At 44.7% G+C, this 23,107-nt stretch overlaps 1 protein-coding gene and 1 long non-coding RNA gene across 3 annotated transcripts in view; one reads left to right on the top strand and one right to left on the bottom strand.

Annotated features, from left to right (window-relative positions):
* Positions 1-23,107, bottom strand: part of atp13a2 (ATPase cation transporting 13A2) — a 72,249-nt gene that overhangs the window by 45,357 nt on the left and 3,785 nt on the right. The window lies entirely within an intron of this gene.
* Positions 22,367-23,107, top strand: LOC127534360 (uncharacterized). The gene is made up of 3 exons (XR_007942464.1): positions 22,367-22,484; positions 22,570-22,681; positions 22,765-23,107. It is a non-coding gene; the product is annotated as an uncharacterized LOC127534360 (long non-coding RNA).

Below are 23,107 nucleotides of genomic sequence, written 5' to 3' on the forward strand. Positions count from 1 at the left end.
TTTTCTAAATCGTTGAAACTTTCCGGTTGAAAAACTGTAAAAAAGATTCTTCTTTGTTTAACATCCCCCTTCTCCCACCAAGAGTGATAAACCTCTGTCAGTTAAGGACAGACTTCCCTGACGGTTTTCATTTGCATACATTTCTATTTAAGAACTGTTTAAGAACTATAACTGTTATTCAAACTATTTGTTTATTTCTACATTGTTGAAACTTTCTGGTTAAAAAACTGTCGGTTCTTTATTTATCCAAATGATATATTTTAAACAGTCAAATTGTTAAAGTTTTTTTTATGAATGATATATTTCAAACAGTCATGGGTTAAAAGACTGTCAGGTTTTATTTTCTGATTGATTTGTTTAAGTTTTATTTTCAGATCGATTTATTTCAAACAGTCCAATTTCTAAAGTTTTATTTTCTGGTTGATTTATTTCAAACATTTAAATTGCTAAAGTTATATTTTCTCTTAATTCTTGCTATCTTGTGTTTAAATTAACTGTAACTTACAGAGTGTAAAAAAGATTCTTCTTTGTTTAACATTCTCCCTTCTCCCACAGGGGCGTGGCAAGGCGGGACTTCCTGTCAGTTAAGGCGAAGGCAGGGGAGGTAGGGTTCTTGTGTTCAGACGGTCACCTCAGATCTTGGTGAGAGGTATCGGGGGAGAAATACTGGACAACAGCATTTTTAGTTCAGAGAATGCAGAAAGGGACAGAGGAGAAAAGCTAGAGAAAAAGCTAATACAGAATATTTGTTCAAATTTCACGGGTTTCATTCAAAGACTGCTAAAAAAACTTCGTCATAGGATGGACGACAGTGGAGTCTATAAGAATGCAGAAATTTTGCTTTACAGGGATGCCTCTGCTCCGGATTAGATAAAAAAGTTTTGTCAGTTAGAGGAGGGAGGGAAGGAGGGAGGGAAGGAGGGAGGGTGGGAGGGGTCGCGTCTGCACCAATTAGATAAGCCGCTGACGGTTAGGGAGGGACTTCAGATGTGACGTTGGGGTCAGTTAGGGAGGGTCTTCCGGTAAAAACATCCGGTAAAGGGGGCGTGGTAAGGCGGACTTCCGGAAAAGGGGGCGGGGCTTGTGACGTGGCAGCTTCTTATTGGGAGCTGTCAAATTTTGATGAAAGGTGGATTATATTCCTCTCTGCTGCCCCTTTAATCAGCCCCACCCGGGTGGTGTCGATTCTGACACGTCCGAGGAAGTAGGTCATGAATAGGAACAGTGTGAATCTACCATACCTCCTGTAGATATTTTCTAGAGCTACTTCTGCCCGAGGATCAGGGTGATGATCCTCAGTGGCTGATCCAGGCTCCATACCCCGGTGCAGCAGTTGATGATGCAGGTAACTTCAATAGCCCAAAACTCCATACATTCTTTGATGTTTGCTCCTTTGCAGGATATAGTGAAGTCACTTACACTGTAGCGGGTATGGTTTGCAGCAGGGGTAGTAGTCATGGTTCCTCTTTTATTGTAGGGCACGGTCGCTTCCTCGTCTGTCTCTTGGTTTTGCTGTTGCTGGTTCAGGTTTGGATGCTCAGCGGCGTAGTGGTTAGCACTTTCGCCTTGCAGCAAGAAGATCCCGGGGTGGGCCTGGGATCTTTCTGCATGGAGTTTGCATGTTCTCCCTGAGCATGCGTGGGTTTCCTCCGGGCACTCCGGCTTCCTCCCACAGACCAAAAATATGCTGAGGTTAATTGACTACTCTAAATTGCCCATAGGTGTGAATGCGAGTGTGATTGTTCGTCTATGTATGTAGCCCTGCGACAGACTGGTGACCTGTCCTGGGTGTCCCCTGCCTTCGCCCGAGTCAGCTGGGATAGGCTCCAGCACCCCCTGCGACCCTAGTGAGGATAAAGTGGTATGTAGAGAATGGATGAATGGTTCAGGTTTGGTGAGTGCAATGGCTGAGGCGCTTCCGTGCTCCTCTTCTTATAGTGAAGTCCACGCCTCCTCCTGGAGGAGTGACTTCTTAGCCTCCTCCTCCGTTCTGGTGTGGTCTGTCTTCTGGCAGGAAGTGAAGGCGGCTCCAATTCCTCCCTTCAGGATTGCGTAGCTTACGGCCACAGTGATGATTATTCCTACTATCATCAACAAATACAGCCATAGCCAGGTAAACAATCCTTTAATCCAACCTCCTACTACCGAAGCGCCTTCATCAATTGTCTCGACCACAGCTTCTATGGCTGTCTTGAACATTCCTTTCACCGTCAGTGTGGCCATCTCCCACCAAGTGCATTCATGCTCCTTTTTTCCTTGATCACAGTGCATCCAATGCTCTTCTGGCGAATGGCAGGTCCCGTTGTTGTAGATTCTATTAAGGCCCAACCATTCAAACCCTTCGATTTTGTTACCTTCACAGAGGCTCTTTCTGAAGGCATGTCCTTCTACTATCGCGACAGTGGGATCTGCTACATGTGGAAGGATCTTTCCATTCACCTCTTTTCTGTTCATCATCTGATGTCCCAGAATCACTTTAGCACATCCTACTCCTGTAGGAATATCTCGCCTCCACTTTCCTCCTTTCTTGACCCATTTTACCTCTAACCCATAGCTCGCATAGTCCTCTCCGTTGTGGCTCCGACAGTGGGTCTCCCATCCAGGAACCCCCTGACAATGCTGTCTGGCTAGGCCGATAGTGCACATCGTGTTGGCTCTGTCACATACCATACTCCACGGCCTTGAACTAATGTAGGGTTCAGGTTTGCTCCATACTGCAGGCCAAATATCCTGTTCCTTGGAATAGACAGTAGCCAAATACTGATACTTTACCCAGTAGTTGCTGGACTCGCTTAGGCATGGAACCACCCACTCTTGGACTTCTTGCTTCTGTAGGCCCCACCAGGTAGAGGTCTGACTTCTGGTGTGTCCTTCACTCCAGGCTTGTAGAATACCTTTAACCGTGCCATTGGCCGTCAACCCACTGCAGTTGTAGGTCCACGTACTGTAGTACCTATTCCACTCTTGCCATAATGGGCATCTAAGCAAGGCACCGTTACTCACATATTCTTGTCCGTCCAGTGCTTCAGCTGCTTTCTTCACAACACACTGGTCAGTCTTCTGGAAATCTCCTCTTGGGACTCCCATCAGGTCCGGTGGCGTTGGAAGCTTCTGTACGTACATATCAGTCTGCACTGGTCCTGCCAGGCCCTGGCCAGTTCTCGCATAACCTTTTTGGAAAGCCCCTCTAAAGTGCTTCAGTGGAACTATCCATAAACAGGGCAAGGCATCGTTGAGCCAATTTTCATGGTGTGCGCGCGGGGTTCCATACATGCCCTTACTAACATAAAACATCAGGTGCGTGGCTGGTGTTATTACCAGATAACTCTGAGTTTTACATTCTGCGAGCATGTTCCAGTAACAGGGATCTAAGGCTTGCCACTTCTCTCTTACACAGGTGGCGGTTAGCTGCCTGCTACGTGTCCGGCGATGGCTACCTCTTGGCTGGACATCTGGATCTACTAACTGTATAGTAGCTTTCTGGGTAGGTGTACTCACCCCAGGTGCAGGTGTTGGTGTAGCTGAAATTGAACTTGTTCCAGCAGCAATGGTGGTTGGAGCTTGGGTTACATTTCTTAAGATCTCAGTCACTGTTGGAGGCTGTGAGGTTTCACACGTAAAGTTGTAGTATCCCCAAAACCTCCCTTCCAACGGGAGAATGGCGGTGCACGTTTCATTCTTGAGGTGTGCTGTATTTCCAGCAGCCTTTGCCCTTCTGTTCTGGCCATGCTACACATGCCTCTGTGCAGTACCATCGAGGAGTTTCAGAGTCTGGATGAATCCAGTTACACTGACCTGACTTGGTCTTGGTTCCATTTCTGACCCAATACTGGATTCCTATTTCTTTGGAGTAGGTCTGCCAGCCTTCCACCATCGTGGTTGCATTGGTTAGGTTTTCTGCTCCAATCATTTCTTTCCAGGTCTGCAAGGTGGTCTGGTTCTCGGTGGCATTCATCCCCATCTCTCCAACCCAGGTTAAGATGTCTGTGGTGAGGTTCCTGTTGTCATCTTTCCCTTGAGTCGGGCCTAGCAGATTTATCACGTCTGATAGGGTCGTCTGGTTGGTGTCGTTTCCCCATGCTTGTAGCTTCGGTAGGAACAGATTTTTGGGCTTCTCCGCAGGTCTGAGTAAACCTCTTCATTGAGGTATAGCTAATTTCTGTATAGCCTTCTGCCCATGGTTCTTCTCCAAGAACATATAGTATAGTTAGGACTGACACACATCCTAACATTACTACTAAAACTCTGATCGCTAGACATATCCATATCCGTTTACCTTTCCGTGGTCGTTGCCTGGGTTTTGGGTGCCAATCATCTATATCGAATTGTTCTTCTGGGCTCATTGTTCTTTTTCTTGTCCCCATAACTGATTTAATGAGTCATTCGCAGTTTCACTGTACCGGCCGTGTGTACTTAGACTTGCATGGCTTAATCTTTGAGACAAGCATATGCTACTGGCAGGATCAACCAGGTAGCCCAGACGGGACGAGCGTGAGGCGCACGCCCGAGCGTAGAGCTTACGTGGCGGATACGCAGAACCCTCCTGCAAACACTGCCAGCGGGACAACATCTGCAGCATCATCAGCGATCGACTCTGATAACGTGGAGAACAAGCTTCTTCCTCCGCCACTGACACCACAAGTGTTTGCTGGTTGATACGAAGATCCACAAAAATCCTCTAGAGGCTTTACTCCACCCTCTCCCTTTTCCCTGCTGTTAAACTTTGCTGTTCGTACATTTATACAGCAGCTCTCTGTTACAGAAACTCTGTCTGTTCCATCCAACCTTCCAGGGACAGTTTGGCATTTTTTACACTTATTTACAGAGAGTTATTCCCCATGCTTGCCGCTTTGGGTTTCTTCTTGGTTTGTTTTCAGGTCTTTTCTTTAGTGACACGATGGAGAGAGGCCGTGGAGCTAGGAGTCGTTCTTCCGCATCCTTGGTGACTCTTCCCTTAAGTAGCTTCGTGTAGAGTGGAGCTAGGTATTTTTTAATGCTTGGGTCCAACCCTTGCCACACCCATCTCCATGACGTCACAATCAGCCTGTCTGGCTTTGGTAGGGGCCTTTCGGCGATTTGCGTGAACAAACTAATTTCACTAAGCTTCACTCCTTCTCGGGCCACCTCATAGGGACTATGTTCCCATCGCTCGGACTCTGTTCCCCAATCTCTTGCATCCCATCTGCCTGTATCTCGGACCTGTAGTATCTCGGCGTACAGAGGTTGGTCTTTGTGCGTTACCAACTCCATTACCTTTGCTCGTCGGTCATGATAGAACCAATTCCCTCGTCCGGGTCACAGGAGAATTCTTTCAGATGTCCCATGTAATAACTGTCCCCCACCAAACTTTCCTGTAGGAATTCTCTTTCGACGGCACTCTGTACGTAGGGGAAGAGCTTGGTTTTCGATGATATACTTCCATGGGTCTTCCATTCGTTGCCTTGTTTCACCGTACATATATGGGCTTGTGGTCCAGATTACCCAGGGCTCCAGACTGCGACTAAATGGTCGCATTTTGCAACCAAACTTTTAGCGAGTGCGAGTAAATTTTTCATCTACTCGTGCATGTGCGAACAGTAAATTTGCTGTTTTTTTATTACTATTGAATATTTTTGTTCCTTACAAACATCTGCTCCACACTTCAGCCCAGTAGACAGTAATGCGCAAATGAGCTGGTTTAACTGACATTAACTCCAAAAGAAGAAGAAAGGAGACGAACACCAAAGAAGAAGAAGGCGAGCCAGTGTGTGTGAGAGCGGGGGGCGAATGACGGTGAAGCTCCTGATGTTTCACAAAGCCTTCATTTACGTTCAGCCTTATTTTGTACACAAATTCACTTTTCTGTCCTTCACTCATTTCTTCACCATCAGAGTTTGTCTCCATTCCAGCTACCTGCTTCTAAGTTGCTAGACAGCAACAGCTGGAACTGTTTTCTTTTATCTTTACGTGGATTTTCGGCAGCGTCCTCATCATGTCAAGAAACCTCATCTTAGAGAAACACTTCCTGTGCCGCTGAAATGGCTACAAAATAAAAGCCCGTAGCGTTAAAAATACACCTTCAAAATGAAAGCCTGAAGGGAACGGTTATTTTAACACTAGCAAAACAAAGGCTCGCCAAAATTGATGAACTGATCAATAGACCTTTATAAGAGTAATTTACACGTGATCTGGTATAAATACATAACGTGCACATGCATAACACATGCCTGTGCTCAGCACAAGGTCTTTTTTATTACAGATTTCATCCGTCGGAAATTATACGTCACCCAATCAGCCTTGGTGGAGTACTGCGCTCTCTGAGTGCTTATCTTGTTATGTTGTGCAACTGCTGTACAATAAATTTTGAATTGAAAACATAGTTTCTGCATTTATTGTGGTAGTATTTATCAGTAAAACTGTGAAAATGAGAGGAAATGTGAATATTTACTTTGCAAGTCAATTTTGGTGTGCGCCCCTAAATTTTCTGCTTGCGCTCCTAAAATTTTAAGTTAGGGGCCACTGTGCTCCTAGGAAAAAAGTTAGTCTGGAGCCCTGTTACCATTTCTCCCATGCTGATTTCAACGTACTCACCCTGCCACGGGTCAGCATAGTTAGGGCCCCAGGTCAGCTTGAATCGTGTCTGTCCTAATGAGAGATAGACCACATTTAGGACCCAAGGGACTGATTCGGGGCAGCTCAGCACAGGCGCCCACCTCCAGATTTCCTCCTGGACGATGTCTTTCCTCCACAGATGTTGGAGATCTGCTCCTCCTACCAAGTATGGGGTCACCATGGGGAATGGTCCCAGCTTTCTGACATCCACATCTCTGGAATATTCATAGTTGGTACAGAAATAATTTGTTGTTCCACATTCTCTCCTCGTGTACTTCAAATCTCTTTCAGGGTGGTCCAAATGTATTCTGTCATCTACATCTTGCAAATATGGTCTTTTTGACCACCTTTTGCGTCCTCTGATCGGCACCTTCATTACAACAGGCTAACCTTATTGTTGGCTTGGTTCAGGATTCTTTCTTCCTTTCCCAACTCTTTTTGTGAGGCCCTTGATTCTTGACCAAATACTCTCCTTTTCTCTCTCCTCCTTCTTGGCAGAATCTTCCTCAGGTTTCACTTCCTTCGATACTTCGGACACGTCTGCTCCCAGCGAGTACACTCCGACAAATGGCACAATGACCATGCGCACTCTCACTCTTACCGTCACTGACTGGTGCAGTCTTGTGGGCGTGGCCGCCCTTGACACCCAGGAATTCATCAATTGGACACTTCTCGGTGCCAGTCCTCCGGTGTCACAGTGTACTCTGCACTTTTTTCTTTGGCCTTCATGCCTGGTTGTCCCCAGGCATCGAGTATTGTAACGCTGTAGGCGAGGTTGGTGTCCCTAGCACCTTCCTCCCTTGGCACTGGTCCAGAGTCTTCTAAAGGGATTGATGGATCAGTATATACTTCTGCTACTAACCTTTCCCATGTAGTTAACTCCCATGGTCCTTCCCAACCATGAGCTTCTGCCATTTCTCGTTGAGGGCCTGGAATTGACTCCATTCCTGATGTATATTTAGGCCCATCAGTTTCACGATAGACTCTGAACACCAGAGGGACTTGTGTTGTAGACAGTGGCAGGGACATTATCTCTGCTGATGCTGGGCTATAAGGCCAGGCTCTCTGGATGACTTTCCTCCAGAGGGGTTGCTCTTGAGTCTTGCATCCCGCAGCTCCTTTCCCCACATCCCTGTCTTGTAATGGCGGGCACAGTGGCCCGGCTGATGGCGCTCTTCCAGCCTGGCCTTCGAGGGTCCAGGCTGATGTTGATGTCTCTCCTTCATCGCCCGTAATCTCCTCTGGTTCCAGTGCTTGGAGTGAGCCAATCATCTTCCTCACCTGCCATCCTTCGGCCTCACCAACCTACACCAGTTGTCTGCATTTCTTCTGAAGACTGCAGCTGCTGCAGAGGTAGAGCATATCTCCATCCCACTGGCAAGTACATTCTGTCGTCTCTGGCCCTACCCCTCGCAGATCCCATTGGGTAATGATGATCAGTCTGGGTAATTTATCTATTCTACATTTTCCACAAATATGTGCATCCATTACCTTCACTGGTTTAGGGTGCAGGTTTCTCATTTCTCTTCGTCATGGCCTAACCCTTATGGGTTTCTCTTGCCCCGGTCCTTCCCATTGGACTGCTAGGGTGGTCGGCTTCCAGCAGACCACACAATTTTTGTCCATCTTCTTCCATTCCAACATCTCTTTCTCATATGACAGGAGTCCTTTTGCAGCGTAATCCAATTTTTTCAGGGCTCTGCCTGCCCAGAGTCCTGTTGTACTTCTCCGCATAGTAACCACCCCTTTAACGTTGGCTACTCCGATGAAGGGTGGTAAGCCTTGTGTGCTCGTAGCCATGGTTTCTGGTTCTTGGTTTCTTTTAGTCTGGAACTGGTTTCAGCTGCTCCACTCCTTGGATTCCTCCTTTCTTTAGCAAAACTGTGTTGCTATCCAAAACTTGTTTTATTATGTCCGGCTTCTCGTATTTGGCTTTGACTGCTGCGCCCATGGGTGCATCTCTCGCTTTAACCCACACTCGTTGCCCACCCTGGAATGGTACTTTAGCGCTCAGTGTTGTCATCTTATCTTCAGAGCCCCGCCCTGCTTCCTCTGACACGAAGGGGCATTGATTCAGCTCTTCGGAAGGGGAAGGCCTATCAGCCCGATGTTTGTCGTTCAGGGCCTTTCCTATCTCTAGGGTTTTAGTGTTCCATTCTCTGGAATTTGCATTCTTGCCTATCCAGTTTTTTACCAGCCCAATGGTTCACTCCACCACTCCGTTTGCTTGAGGTGTATATGGGGGTGAATAAACTCTCATTACCCCATACTGCTGGCACCATGCATCAACCTTAGCATTTTTGATGTCCAGGGCTCCCTGGATTGCCTTCTTCAGTTCTTCCAGATGGCTCTGATCCATAGCTGTCTATGTCCAGTCCTTGTTACGAGTCTCTCCCATCTTCTGCTTTCCTAAGCCGTGCATACAGAGGTCTGGCGTGCTTCTGATACCCAGGAACGTGGTCTCTCCCATAGTTGCACAAACCTATGATCTGTTGTAGCTCTTTCAGCGATCCTGGAGGTCTGATTTGTTCCAGTTTCTCTCGATACCCCTCAGAAATTCCTAGGTCAGTTGAGACCTGGAATCCTAGGTAGTTTACCTTGAACTGGCCAAATTGACACTTCTTCAGATTCAGCTTCAGCCCTGCAGCCGTCAACCTCTCGACTATCTTTTGCAGCTTTTCTAGGTGCTCTTCTTCTGTGTTGTCGGCGATAAACGCGTTGCCGATGTAGAACCGTTGCTCCGAATCCTTGTAAAATGTCCATCACGGCTGCTTGAAACACATTTGGCGAGTTCTTGAAGCCTTGGGGCAGCCGAGTCCATACATAAGCTTCTACCTTGTGCGTGAACGCTGTCTTGCCTTGTGATGCTTTGGCTAGTCATAACGAGAAGAATCCGTTTGCCAGGTCAATGCAGGACTTATATTTCTTGACCTGTAGTATCTTCAAAGTGCCCTGGGGATTGATCAAACTTGCCTTGTTCGTGGTCGTCCGTCGGTTGAGGGCTTTAAAGTTGATCACCGGCCTCCATCCTCCTCCTGCCGACTCAGGTTTCTTCACTGCCTGGATCGGGCTGTTGGTTATCAGATTTGGCTCTTCTTGGATTATCCCCAGTGCCCTCAGTTCTTTGACGATCAAGTCCATTTCTTCTACTGCACCTGGGTTCAGGGGATATTGGCGGACTGCTGGATGCACTCCTCCAATGATGGTATGGGTGTATTTCTCTTCAAGATCCCCGCAGTCGTTCTTGAACCGGGCTACTTTGGCCTCTGAGATAATCTCCTTCAGTCGCTCTTTCTCTGCAGTCGAAAGATCGCTCTCTTGAAGTTTTTGCGCGGTGAGCTCTTCTACATCTACTGGTTTATACCATTGCTTAAGCTGGAGTTCTTCTTGCTGAGGTGCGAAGGGGATCAGACGTGCGTGCAATTTCTTCAGCCGCTTGACTGGCGTACTCTTCTTTTTGGTCTGATACAACCGCTTCAGATCCTTTGTTGTTACCAAATTGAAAGGCCCCATAACCCATATCATTCCTTTCCAAACTGCATATGGGAATTTTCTAACCGTTCCATCGGCTAGCTGGGCCTGCAGGTGTCCTGCCACATTGAGGCTTTTGCGGATCATCGACACCTCTGCCCCTGAGTCTACTTGATAAGGGATTCCATCTACAGCTGTAGATTTCATCCCCCTTCCAGTAGGCATGCTCCAGGGTGACCTGCTCCTCTTTGGCCATCATTTCTGTGGCCCCTGGGGGGTCGCCGCCTTACGAGCCACCCGGAGGGCCTCTTTCTGTTCTGGGGTTAACTTTCTGTATTCTTCTGGCGGGAGATAGTCACTCTTTCTCTCTCCACCCGGCTTCTGGTTCTGTCGAGGCTGGAACACTGGTCTGTTCTGTGCTGGCCTTGCCTGTTCTCTGGGAGGTGGTCGATTAGGCATGGAACGAGAACGCATTGGAGGGTTTGGCTCCCTTGGCCGTTGTGGGGCTTCTTGCGGCGTTTTGGCCTTTGATGGCTGCTGCTGTGACTCTTTTTCTTTCCTCTCCTGGTTGTACCTCCTCTTCAAGTCCCACTTCTTCACTGCTGTATCGAGCTGGGCCACGGTGGCTTTTGGTGGCATAGAGATGAAATCCATTTCATCTCTCCAATTCCTGGTTAGAATTCTCAGGACCTTTCCATACCTTGTCGGTGGAAACTGGTCTTTGACTTCATGCCATATTAGTGTGAGGGTTTGTCCTTTCTTCAACTTCGCTCGTGCTCTGCGGAGCCAAGTCTCCTCATCGTCTGCATCCTCAAGCACCAGTCAGTCGTAGTGGGTCTGGGACGATTCCCCCTCTTTTACTGTATTGTCCATCACATGGGTCAACCACAGTTTTCTGGCTTCTTCACTTGTTGTAGCACCCTTAACCAGCGGTCATTTATCTCTGAGGTAATCCACTATGCTCTGACCAGAATCCCTCTCTGCCACTAAGATCATGATCTTTTTGAATTCTGTGAAGTCCTGGGCTGGAATCAGCATACTCATTGCATTACCAGTGTCTTTTGTTGCAACTACTGAGGAGACTCCTTGGGCCTGACATTGAGGTCTTTCTTCTGGTTCTTCGTCATTAGAAAAGTCTTCTAACATTGCCCTTTCTACCTCTTGAGCGTAGGTGTAGGCTGCTTTCTTCATTCTCTGTAGCATCATGTCATGGGTTATTGCGGTGAAGGCTACTCTAAAGGTGGCTGTCAGCTTCTTACAGGCTGCTAGGGACTCATAGCTAGGCATCATCAATATGTTAGCCCATTCTCCCAATGTAGCACTTACTGGCAGCATCTTATTTTCATCTGGATCTTCGGCCCAACTGGATGGTACATGATAGTCGGTCTGTCCGGCTTCTGGCATGTATGCTTGCCTCTCATCCTAGGTTTTTATGGGTCCGAAACTCAGATCTCTTGCCATCCTCTCTGATGTTTTCTTTACTGACAGTAGCTCCACTGGTTTCTTCTCACCTTTCCTGGTTGCTACTCTAAGGTCCTTTTGGGGGTTAGGCGTTGGATGGGGGACTGATTCCAATCATTGGTCATCCTCGTCTTCTTCATTAGTTGACTCGCTGCTACTCACCTCGGCCTCTTGTTCCTGACTTGGGTCGAGGCTGGTGCATCGTTGAGGGGCACTGGGTGCCAGGGTGATGGGTGAAATGGCTGGGTCTGGAGCCATAGGGGTCCCTGGCACTGAATATTCGGATACCAAAATTAATATCCGGATAGTGCCATAGCGAACGAATATTAGGATATTCGGGTCCATCCCTACTATATACAAGTCAGTTCACTGCAACACTCCTATTTTGCCAATTTTCTTCTCTTTGCAGCAAGCTGTGTAAGTCTCTGGACAGCCTTCCTTTTCAACTCCTGCTGGTGGGCTTTTCTTGCAGCCATTTCCTTCTCTTTCAATGTTTCTTTTGCCTTGGCACTTGAAGTAGCTGTTGATGCTGCTAGTGTAACTAGACCCTCCAGAAAAACGTGATTATGCGATCGCATGAATTCCCGTATTAATCACCAAAATGCCGCTGATTATGCGGGGGTCAATTATTTCCCAAAAGGCCACATAATCCCCGCAAAACAGCGCATAATTCCCGCAAGAATTTCTCATTTCCACGAAAAAAAAAAAGAGAAATATGCGGGTCCCGCTTGATTTCACAATTTCCGCATAAAATGAGAAAACTATAACCAATATAAATGGAGTTGTGAGTGAGTTTTATGTGACGCCCGCCCTGACGTCATCAGTTCGCGCATTCACACACACACACTAGAAGCACGAGTTGATGCAGAGCGTGGCGCCAGTGTTGCCAACTTAGCGACTTTTTTTTTTGTCAAAAGCGACTAGACACAAATCTAGCGACTTTTTCTGCCGTTTTGGAGACTGACAGGAAAACTTTGATCATTCTGCAGTTACTGTCTTCAACAAGCAGCAGGTGCTACTGTGAGCTTCTCCCCCTCCCAAAGCACAGGCTGTCAGTCCAGTAACCCCGCAGCAGTCCCAGTGTCTGATTAGAGGACACATCCCTCCGCGGCCAGACGGCAGACATCGCGTATATTTTTGCATATTTCACAACTATTCGCTTGAGTTTTGTTAACATCGGCGACAATAAAGTACCTAACCCCCCCTAAAATTTTCTCAACGGATTTAGACGATTCACAGAAATGTTCAAATTTGAAATTAAATCAGCGGAAATCCGCGGATCCACGGAAAATTGCCATGTATGTAAATACGTCGCCGGAGGGTGGCGGACAGGCGGTCCAGCTGGGTGCGAGAAAATGGTGGACTGACGGACTTTCAGGTCCCGTCGGTCCGTCGGGTTTCGCATTGACTGACTTCCCCGAACTTTCCCAAACTTCCCCAATGCTGACTCATGTATGGTTCTGCTTTTCTGCATGTACATAGCTCAAGACAGATTACTTCAGTTCAAAACACATTCAGATACATTCAGTCACACATAATCACTTCTTTTAATCATTCTTTCTTAGTCTAAACATATAACAAATCATTTTAATTATTTTTTCTTAAAAATCCACAGTTTTGAGTATATGTATATTTCAGCTAGCGTAATCATGTGGTTAACTTCTAATATTTCTTTGTTAGATCTTTACTTATCTGTGTAAAACCTTTGTTACTTTAAGGCCTGATTGCTTCTGGGACCTCAACAGCTGGACCCCAGTTGAACAAGTGCAGTGTTTTACATTTTCACATGTTTATCATTGCTATAAGTGTAAACAGAGATTGTACGTAATGAGAAACAAACCACAGGAAAGGTAGACAGAAACTTATCATAATGAATAAACATTTGATATTGTACTCTCTTGGTATCAACATATCCTGCCAGTCTTATCAAAATAACTACTTTGAACACCTGGAGCTCAGCCCAGAAACCTTTAGATATGAACACTTGAGTCACATGAATATAAACTATGACAAACTGTACTGTAGGCAAAAAAAGATCATCCCACTTTCTCTCTATGCTCAGCCCAGTTCCGCATTTATATGACGGGGAGTGCACAGTGGCATTTTCAAAGCCACATGCACTCTTTTTAAAAAAAAAAAGAAAAAAAATCTGCAAAAAACGGTGAAAATCTGGCAGTAAGTGTTCCAGAAAAAACACGGTAAAAAACAGGGCAATACCTTCAAAAAAAGAATGAAAACAACTGCAAATATTTGTAAAATAATTTTAAAAAAATCCTGTTTACATATAGTAAAACAGTGCAATATAGTAAAACTCCTCCTACCGGCGACGTCTGACGTTACGGTGAGCGTATTGCGTCATTTCCTGTTTCAGCACTGTGTCGTGTTGTTAGCATGGCTTCTGCTTCTGCCTCTTCCTCTCCCTCTCTCTCCCTCTCCTGCTCAGTGTGCCACATGTTTAGTTATTCCTCTGCCTCCTTTAGTGATAACGATATGTGTAATAAGTGCAGCCTTTTTGTAGTTGTGGAGGCGAGGCTCTCCGAATTGGAATCGCGGCTCCGCACCATGGAAAATAACCCGCTAGCAGCTAGCCAGGCCCCCTTAGCCGGTGCGGACCGCAATAGCTTAGCTAGTGTAGCATCTGTTAGCCGTCCCTTAGCAGCGCCCGAACAGCCGGGTGGATGGGTGACAGTTCGTAGGAAAAACAGTCCTAAACTCAAGCCTGCTGTCCCGGCTCACCACAAACCGCTTCATGTTTCTAATCGTTTTTCCCCGCTCAGCGACACACCCGCTGAGAAACCAACTCTGATCATTGGCAGCTCCATAGTCAGAAACGTGAAGCTAGCGACACCAGCGACCATAGTTAAATGCCTCCCAGGGGCCAGAGCGGGCGACATAGAAGCAAATTTGAAACTGCTGGCTAAAGATAATCGTAAATATAGTAAGATTGTTATTCACGTCGGCGGTAACGACACCCGGTTACGCCAATCGGAGGTCACCAAAATTAGCGTGGCATCGGTGTGTACTTTCGCCAAAACCATGTCGGACTCTGTAGTTTTCTCTGGACCCTTGCCTGATCTGACCAGCGATGACATGTTTAGCCGCATGTCGTCGTTTCGCCGCTGGTTGTCTATGTGGTGTCCATCAAACGACGTGGGCTTTATTGATAATTGGAGCTCCTTTTGGGGAAAACCTGGTCTGATTAGGAGAGACGGCATCCATCCCACTTTGGCTGGTGCAGCTCTCATTTCTAGGAATATGGCTGATTTTATTAGTACTCCTAAAGCATGACAACCCAGAGTTAAGACCAGGATGCAGAGTTGTAGTCTTACACACCTCTCTGCAGTTTCCTCACAGCTGTCACCCTCCAGTAATTCAGTTAACTTTATTGAGACTGTGTCTGTCCCCCGACCACCAAAATTCAATAAATTACACAAATCAAAAATATACAAAAGAAATAGTAACCACAAAAATTTAATAAAAATTAATACCACTATTTCAACAGAACACAGAGACAGGAAAATTAAATGTGGTCTGTTAAATATTAGATCTCTCTCGTCTAAATCTCTGCTAGTAAATGAGTTGATAACTGATCACCAGATTGATTTGTTCTGTTTGACTGAAACCTGGTTGCAGCAGGAAGAATTTGTTAGCCTAAACGAATCAACTCCCCCTAGTCATATTAACTGTCATATTCCTCGAATCACAGGCCGAGGAGGAGGAGTAGCAGCAATCTACCATTCTAGTTTAAAATTGAACCAGAGGCCTAAACCTGATTACAGCTCATTTGAAAATCTCACTCTTAGTCTCTCTCATCCAAATTTGAAAGCTCAGAAACCAGTTTTATTCGTTGTTATACACACGTGGACAAAATTGTTGGTACCCCTCAGTTAAAGAAGGAAAAACCCACAATTCTCACTGAAATCACTTGAAACTCACAAAAGTAACAATAAATAAAAATTTATTGAAAATTAAATAATCAAAATCAGCCATCACTTTTGAATTGTTGATTAACATAATTATTTAAAAAAACAAACTAATGAAATAGGGCTGGACAAAAATGATGGTACCCATAACTTAATATTTTGTTGCACAACCTTTTGAGGCAATCACTGCAATTAAACGATTTCTGTATTTGTCAATGAGCGTTCTGCAGCTGTCAACAGGTATTTTGGCCCACTCCTCATGAGCAAACAGCTCCAGTTGTCTCAGGTTTGATGGGTGTCTTCTCCAAATGGCATGTTTCAGCTCCTTCCACATATGTTCAATGGGATTCAGATCTGGGCTCATAGAAGGCCACTTTAGAATAGTCCAACGCTTTTCTCTCAGCCATTCTTGGGTGTTTTTGGCTGTGTGTTTTGGATCGTTGTCCTGTTGGAAGACCCATGACCTGCGACTGAGACCAAGCTTTCTGACACTAGGCAGCACATTTCTCTCCAGAATGCCTTGATAGTCTTCAGATTTCATCGTACCTTGCACACTTTCAAGACACCCTGTGCCAGATGCAGCAAAGCAGCCCCAAAACATTACTGAGCCTCCTCCATGTTTCACCGTAGGGACAGTGTTCTTTTCTTCGTATGCTTGGTTTTTGAGTCTATGAACATAGAGTTGATGTGCCTTACCAAAAAGCTCCAGTTTGGTCTCATCTGTCCAAAGGACATTCTCCCAGAAGCTTTGTGGCTTGTCAACATGCATTTTTGCAAATTCCAGTCTGGCTTTTTTATGAGTTTTTTTCAGCAGTGGTGTCCTCCTTGGTCGTCTCCCATGAAGTCCACTTTGGCTCAAACAACGACAAATGGTGCGATCTGACACTGATGTACCTTGGCCTTGGAGTTCACCTTTAATTTCTTTGGAGGTTGCTCTGGGCTCTTTGGATACAATTCCAACGATCCGTCTCTTCAATTTGTCATCAATTTTCCTCTTGCGGCCACGTCCAGGGAGGTTGGCTACTGTCCCGTGGGTCTTGAACTTCTGAATAATATGAGCCACTGTTGTCACAGGAACTTCAAGCTGTTTAGAGATGGTCTTATAGCCTTTACCTTTAAGATGTTTGTCTATAATGTTTTTTCGGATGTCCTGGGACAATTCTCTCCTTCGCTTTCTGTTGTCCATGTTCAGTGTGGTACACACCTTTTCACCAAACAGCAGGGTGACTACTTGTCTCCCTTTAAATAGGCAGACTGACTGATTATGAGTTTGGAAACACCTGTGATGTCAATTAAATGACACACCTGAGTTAATCATGTCACTCTGGTCAAATAGTTTTCAATCTTTTATAGAGGTACCATCATTTTTGTCCAGGCCTATTTCATTAGTTTGTTTTTTTTAAATAATTATGTTAATCAACAATTCAAAAGTGATGGCTGTTTTTGATTATTTAATTTTCAATAAATTTTTATTTATTGTTACTTTTGTGAGTTTCAAGTGATTTCAGTGAGAATTGTGGGTTTTTCCTTCTTTAACTGAGGGGTACCAACAATTTTGTCCACGTGTGTATATCGTCCTCCTGCTCCATATTCTGAGTTTTTATCTCAATTCTCAGACTTTTTATCTGAATTAGTGCTCAGTTCAGACAAAGTTATTATTGTGGGTGACTTTAACATTCATGTTGACATAGACAGCGACAGCCTTACAACAGCTTTTAATTCATTATTAGACTCAATTGGGTTTTCTCAACATGTAAATAAACCAACTCATAGTTTTAATCACACTCTTGACCTTGTCCTGACTTATGGCATAGAAATTGAAGAGTTAACAGTATTTCCCCAGAACCCTCTTCTTTCTGACCATTTTATGATAACATTTCAATTTAAAGTAAAGGATTGTTTAGCAGCTGAGAACAAATATCATTACAGTAGGTGTTTGTCTGACAATTCAGTATCTAAATTTAAGGAAATAATACCCTCACTGTTTACTTCAGCAACATTTACTGATAAATCAGAAGGCAATTATTATTATTTTACCCCCACAGAAGTGGATTATTATGTTAATAATGCTTCAGCCTCACTGCGTACAACTCTTGATAGTGTTGCACCTGTAAAAAAGAAAGTTATATCTCAGAGAAGACTTGCTCCTTGGTATAATTCCCAGCTGCGGACTTTAAAGCAGGCATCCCGAAAGCTGGAAAGAAAGTGGTATTCCACTAATTCAGAGGAAGTGTATGTGGCTTGGAAAAATAGTCTAGTAATCTATAAAAAAGCTCTTCGTAATGCCAGGACAACTTATTATTCATCTTTAATAGATGAGAACAAGAACAACCCTAGGTTTCTCTTTAGCACTGTAGCCAGGCTGACAAAGAGTCAGAGCTCTGTTGAACCTTGTATTCCTTTAGCTTTAACCAGTAACAACTTCATGAGCTTCTTTACACATAAAATAGTTATGATTAGAGATAAAATTAATCTGGCCCTTCCTACAAATGTCACAGATGCTTTTGAATTGGCTGTTAGACCTGATGAATCTTTAGAATTCTTCACTCCTATATGTCTCTCTGAACTAATTTCAACAGTTTCTACATCCAAACCATCAACATGTCTTTTAGATCCTATCCCAACTAGACTCTTCAAGGAGATTTTACCTTTAATTAATTCTTCAATGTTAGATCTGATTAATCTCTCTCTAGTAACAGGCTATGTACCACAGGCTTTTAAGGTTGCTGTCATCAAACCTTTGCTTAAAAAGCCCACTTTAGATCCAGATGTGTTAGCTAACTATAGACCGATATCCAACCTACCATTTCTCTCTAAAATTCTGGAAAGAACAGTTGCAAATCAATTATGTGAACACTTACAAAGGAATAATTTGTTTGAAATGTTTCAGTCAGGCTTCAGAGTGCATCATAGCACAGAAACAGCTCTAGTGAAAGTTACTAATGACCTTCTCATAGCATCAGATAATGGACTAGTCTCTATACTTGTTTTGTTAGATCTTAGTGCAGCGTTTGACACAATCGACCACAACATTTTATTACAGCGTCTAGAACATTCAATTGGCATTAAAGGGACAGCACTGGACTGGTTTAAATCCTACTTATCAGATAGGTTCCAGTTTGTGCATGTCAACAATAACTCTTCTGAGCATACTAAAGTTAATCATGGAGTTCCTCAGGGTTCTGTCTTAGGACCGATACTTTTCACATTATACATGCTTCCTTTAGGCAATATTATTAGGAAGCATTGTATTAACTTCCATTGTTATGCAGATGACACACAATTGTATTTATCTATGAAGCCAGATGAAACTGATCAGTTAGCTAGACTGCAAGATTGTCTTAAGGACATTAAAACCTGGATGACTTTTAACTTCCTACTGCTAAATTCAGACAAAACTGAAGTCATTGTATTTGGCCCCAAACATCTTAGAAACTCGCTTTCAAAGCAAATAGTTACTCTGGATGGCATCACATTGGCCTCCAGTACTACTGTGAGGAATCTTGGAGTTATTTTTGACCAGGACATGTCCTTTAACTCACACATAAAGCAAGTCTGTAGGACTTCCTTTTTTCACCTGCGTAATATTGTAAAAATCAGGAACATTCTGTCTCAGAGTGATGCAGAAAAATTAGTTCATGCTTTTGTTACTTCCAGGCTTGACTATTGCAATTCCTTATTATCGGGTTGTCCAAATAGTTCTCTCAAACATCTACAGTTGATCCAAAACGCTGCTGCGAGAGTACTGACAGGAGTTAGCAAAAGAGATCATATTTCCCCTATACTTGCTTCTCTTCACTGGCTTCCTGTTAAATCCAGAATAGAATTTAAAATCCTTCTTCTGACATATAAAGCTCTTAATAACCAATCTCCATCATATCTTAAAGATCTGATAGTACCATATTATCCTAGCAGAACTCTTCGCTCTCAAGCTGCAGGCTTACTTGTTGTTCCTAGAATTTCTAAAAGTAGAATGGGAGGCAGAGCCTTCAGTTATCAGGCGCCTCTCCTGTGGAACCTGCTCCCAGTTTGGGTTCGGGAGGCAGACACCCTCTCTATTTTTAAGACCAGGCTTAAAACGTTCCTTTTTGACAAATCTTATAGTTGGGGCTGACTGGGTGACCCACAGGGGTTCGGCTTGTGTCTTCATTTGCACAGCTGACTCCTTCTTGGACGTCCCTTCGTTCTGCCTCTAGTCATGCTGCTATAGGCCTAGGCTGCTGGGGGACTTTTCTTGACGCACTGAGCCCTTCTCTATCTACCTTTACATTTAATATGTATACCGTTATTGCAGTACATTCACTCTGTTTCCCCCTGTGCTATTTCTCCGAGTGTCCCTGGTCCCAGAGCTGGATGCTTCAGATCTGCGGTTGATGTTCCACCAGCTGGTCCAGTCTCCACCATGTCCACTGTGGGATGCTGCTACTGACCTTCCTCCAGCCCTCTGCTTCCAACTCCCTTTTTCCACCAGTCAACTCTGCATTGCCTTCACTATACTGTTATGCTAACTTACATACTGTTTGAATTTTACTGCTAGCTATATATGGAGTATGTTTAATGTCAGAGCCGTACATCATAAGAGTAAACTATGAGTCAGTTTTCAATGTTAGCTTATACTTTGTCTGTGTCACATATCCTGTCATGCATGTATCCAAATGTGTGTTGTGTTTTCCGTGCTTTCCCACCCCTCCCTCTTCTCCCATCCCTCCCCCTTGCCCTCTTCTGTCCTTCTCAACCCGCCCGGCCAGCAGGCAGATGGGTCCCCCCTATATAGAGCCGGGTTCTGCTCGAGGTTTCTTCCCTGTTAAAAGGGTGTTTTTCCTTGCCACTGTCGCCTTTGGGCTTGCTCTGGGGGTCAGGCATTTGGGTTCTGTAAAGCGTCTTGAGACGAGTTGACTGTAATTGACGCTATATAAATAAAATTGAATTGAATTGAATTGAATTGCAATTTTAAGGATACATTGCAAAAAAAAATTCTGATTGTGGACATTATTTCCAGTTTGGGCCTGTGTAATTACAGCCAGTATATAAATTTCACAATTCTACAATTACACTTAGCAGACGTTTTTATCTAAAGCGACGTACATCTGAGAGTATCAGAATCAGAAAGTTTTATTGTCATTGTGCCAAATGGTACAACAAAATTTGCACGTCTAACACCTAAAATACACACACACACACACACACACACACACACACACACACACACACTCATTCCACATGTGCACTCACACTCATTCCACATGTGCACTCACACTCAGTCAATAAGTTAAAAGAACACACAGACAAGCATCAAACTAAAATACTCTGCAGGGTGCTCATATTGCACATAATGTCCACAGTGTAAAAATATTGTGCAAAAATGTAAATTCAAAGATTGCAAGTGAGGTCGCATATTGCAATAGGAAAGTCATTATGAAGCAAAGGAGGAAGCAGCACAGAAGGGGGGTATTTGATTCAGTTCTGTGATAGCCTTGGGGAAAAGGCTGTTTTTCAGGATGGAGGTGTGAGCTTTAATGGCTCTGTAGCGCCTCCCAGATGGCAACAGAGTGAAGAACTAGTTGGAGGGGTGTATGTCATCTTTAACCCTTTGATGCACAACATGGGTCCAGAGATACCCATTTTTCATTGAATACAGATCACTTTTGACCTGTGTTAGGCATCAAAGGGTTCAGGATGGTGCTGTCGTTGTGGAGACAGCATGTTTTAAAGATGTTGTCCAGAGTCGGGAGGGGAAGTCTAATTATTTCTTGAGATGTTTTGATGATCCTCTGGAGGCGTTCTCTGTCCATTTCTGTGCAGTTTGGATACCAGGCAGTCATACTGTATGTGAGGATGATCAAACAAGTAGACACAACACAAGCAAGGATCTAGTGTGTTCAAGTGATGGTGTCTACAGGCAGTGTGACAGGTAATAGGGCTGGGTTTTTAGTCTGTTTGTAAAGACTGAGAGGGATTCTGAAGATCGAACACAGTTTGGCAACTTGTTCCACCACCGGCAAACCATAGAGGAGAAGAGTTCAGCTATCAGGCACCTTTTGTTGGACGAGCACAGCGAGGGAGTGCAGAGCTGAATGAGAGAGTTCAGGGGCCTATTTCACGAAGCAGGTTTAGTGAAAACTCTGAGTTTGTTAACCCTGAAATGAGGGAAACTCAGAGTTTTCCATTTCACGAAGCGAGGTAACTCTAACCAGGGAATGCGGGGTAACTCGAGCCTGTTTCACAAAGAGGGGTAACTTCAACTCTCGGTCAGTTACCGCAGTAACTGACTCTATGACTCTAACCTGCTCGCCAGCAGGTTTATCTGAGAAAACCTCGAGTTTCTCTCTGTCTCCGCCCTCTTTCAGCCACACACGCTGTTTCATTTCCTCATTCATTCAGTCAGTAAGCGAGCGAGTTTTGGCGCAGAACAGCTTTTATTAACGATCCAGTGGATAAAGGAGCACCATTACTGCACATATAATTAAATATTCGTCGGTAGATTGTTATCAGACCGAGCATACATGTTCTCGCATTTCCGGACAATTATCGGTTTGAGCGGTACCGTTTCGTATTCGTTTTAAGTCCATAATCTACATAAACAACCTAATCCGTCCTTACATTTACATTACCAGCCGCAGTCATGCTCTCACATCCAGCAGATATTGTGTGTTGCGCTGTGGTTCTTTGCAAATGGAAGTTTTTATATAATGTCGGAGATGCAGAGCACTACAGTAAGACAACTGTATGCAGGACAGTCAGAAAAGTTTTCCTGGCTCTGAAACGACTTTTACTCGTCATTGTGGTTTTCCTGGACATAAACCTGTCAGAGCATCAAGGAGGATCCATGGGATTGCAGGTGAATGATGTAGAGATCTGTTAAATTCATTTTAAGTCATATTCTGTTAATGACATTGTACTGCAGCCTCTGACTGGGAATAGTCATTTTAATTTCTTTTAGGATTTCCCAGTGTGATTGGCTGCATAGATGCACACACATCCCCATCACAGCTCCCTCACATCATGAACAGGAAGTCCATTCACAGCATAAATGTGCAGGTAGGTTACAGGTAGACTGACTACTGTTTCTAAATGTTAAAGACTGCATCATAGTTCAACATCTGTAATTCTCTGCACTGTCCAGATCATATGTGATGCTGCATACATCATTTCTAATGTGGAGGCCACGTGGTCTGGGTCTGTTCATGACTCCAGGATTTATGGAGAGTCTAACCTGAGCAACAGACTGCAGCATGGTCAGCAGCATAAAGATTTTCACAATAGAATTCTCTTGTCTCCCTCCTTTAATATGCTCTGATGTATCCTCTATACATTACAGGAGAGTTTGATGGCCTTCTGCTGGGTGACAGGGGTTACCATGCCAACCCAGGCTGATGACCTCATACCCTGACCCTGAACCAGGCCCCCAACAGAACTTCAACCGGACTCACTGCAGGACCAGAGCCCGGGTGGAGATGACCATAGGCCTGCTGAAAGCCCGTTTCCAGAGCCTACGTCTCCTCAGGGTGACCCCTGAGAGGGCCTGTGATATTACTGTGGCATGTGTTGTTCTTCATAATATTACCACTATTAGAGGAGAGCAACACCCTGCCCTACAAACTGAAGACCCAGATGATGAGCCCATCCACCTGCAGCTATCCAGGACAGCAGAGCAGTCAGAG

The sequence above is a fragment of the Acanthochromis polyacanthus genome, chromosome 6 (assembly GCF_021347895.1).
Source record: "Acanthochromis polyacanthus isolate Apoly-LR-REF ecotype Palm Island chromosome 6, KAUST_Apoly_ChrSc, whole genome shotgun sequence".
Lineage (NCBI taxonomy): Eukaryota > Metazoa > Chordata > Actinopteri > Pomacentridae > Acanthochromis > Acanthochromis polyacanthus.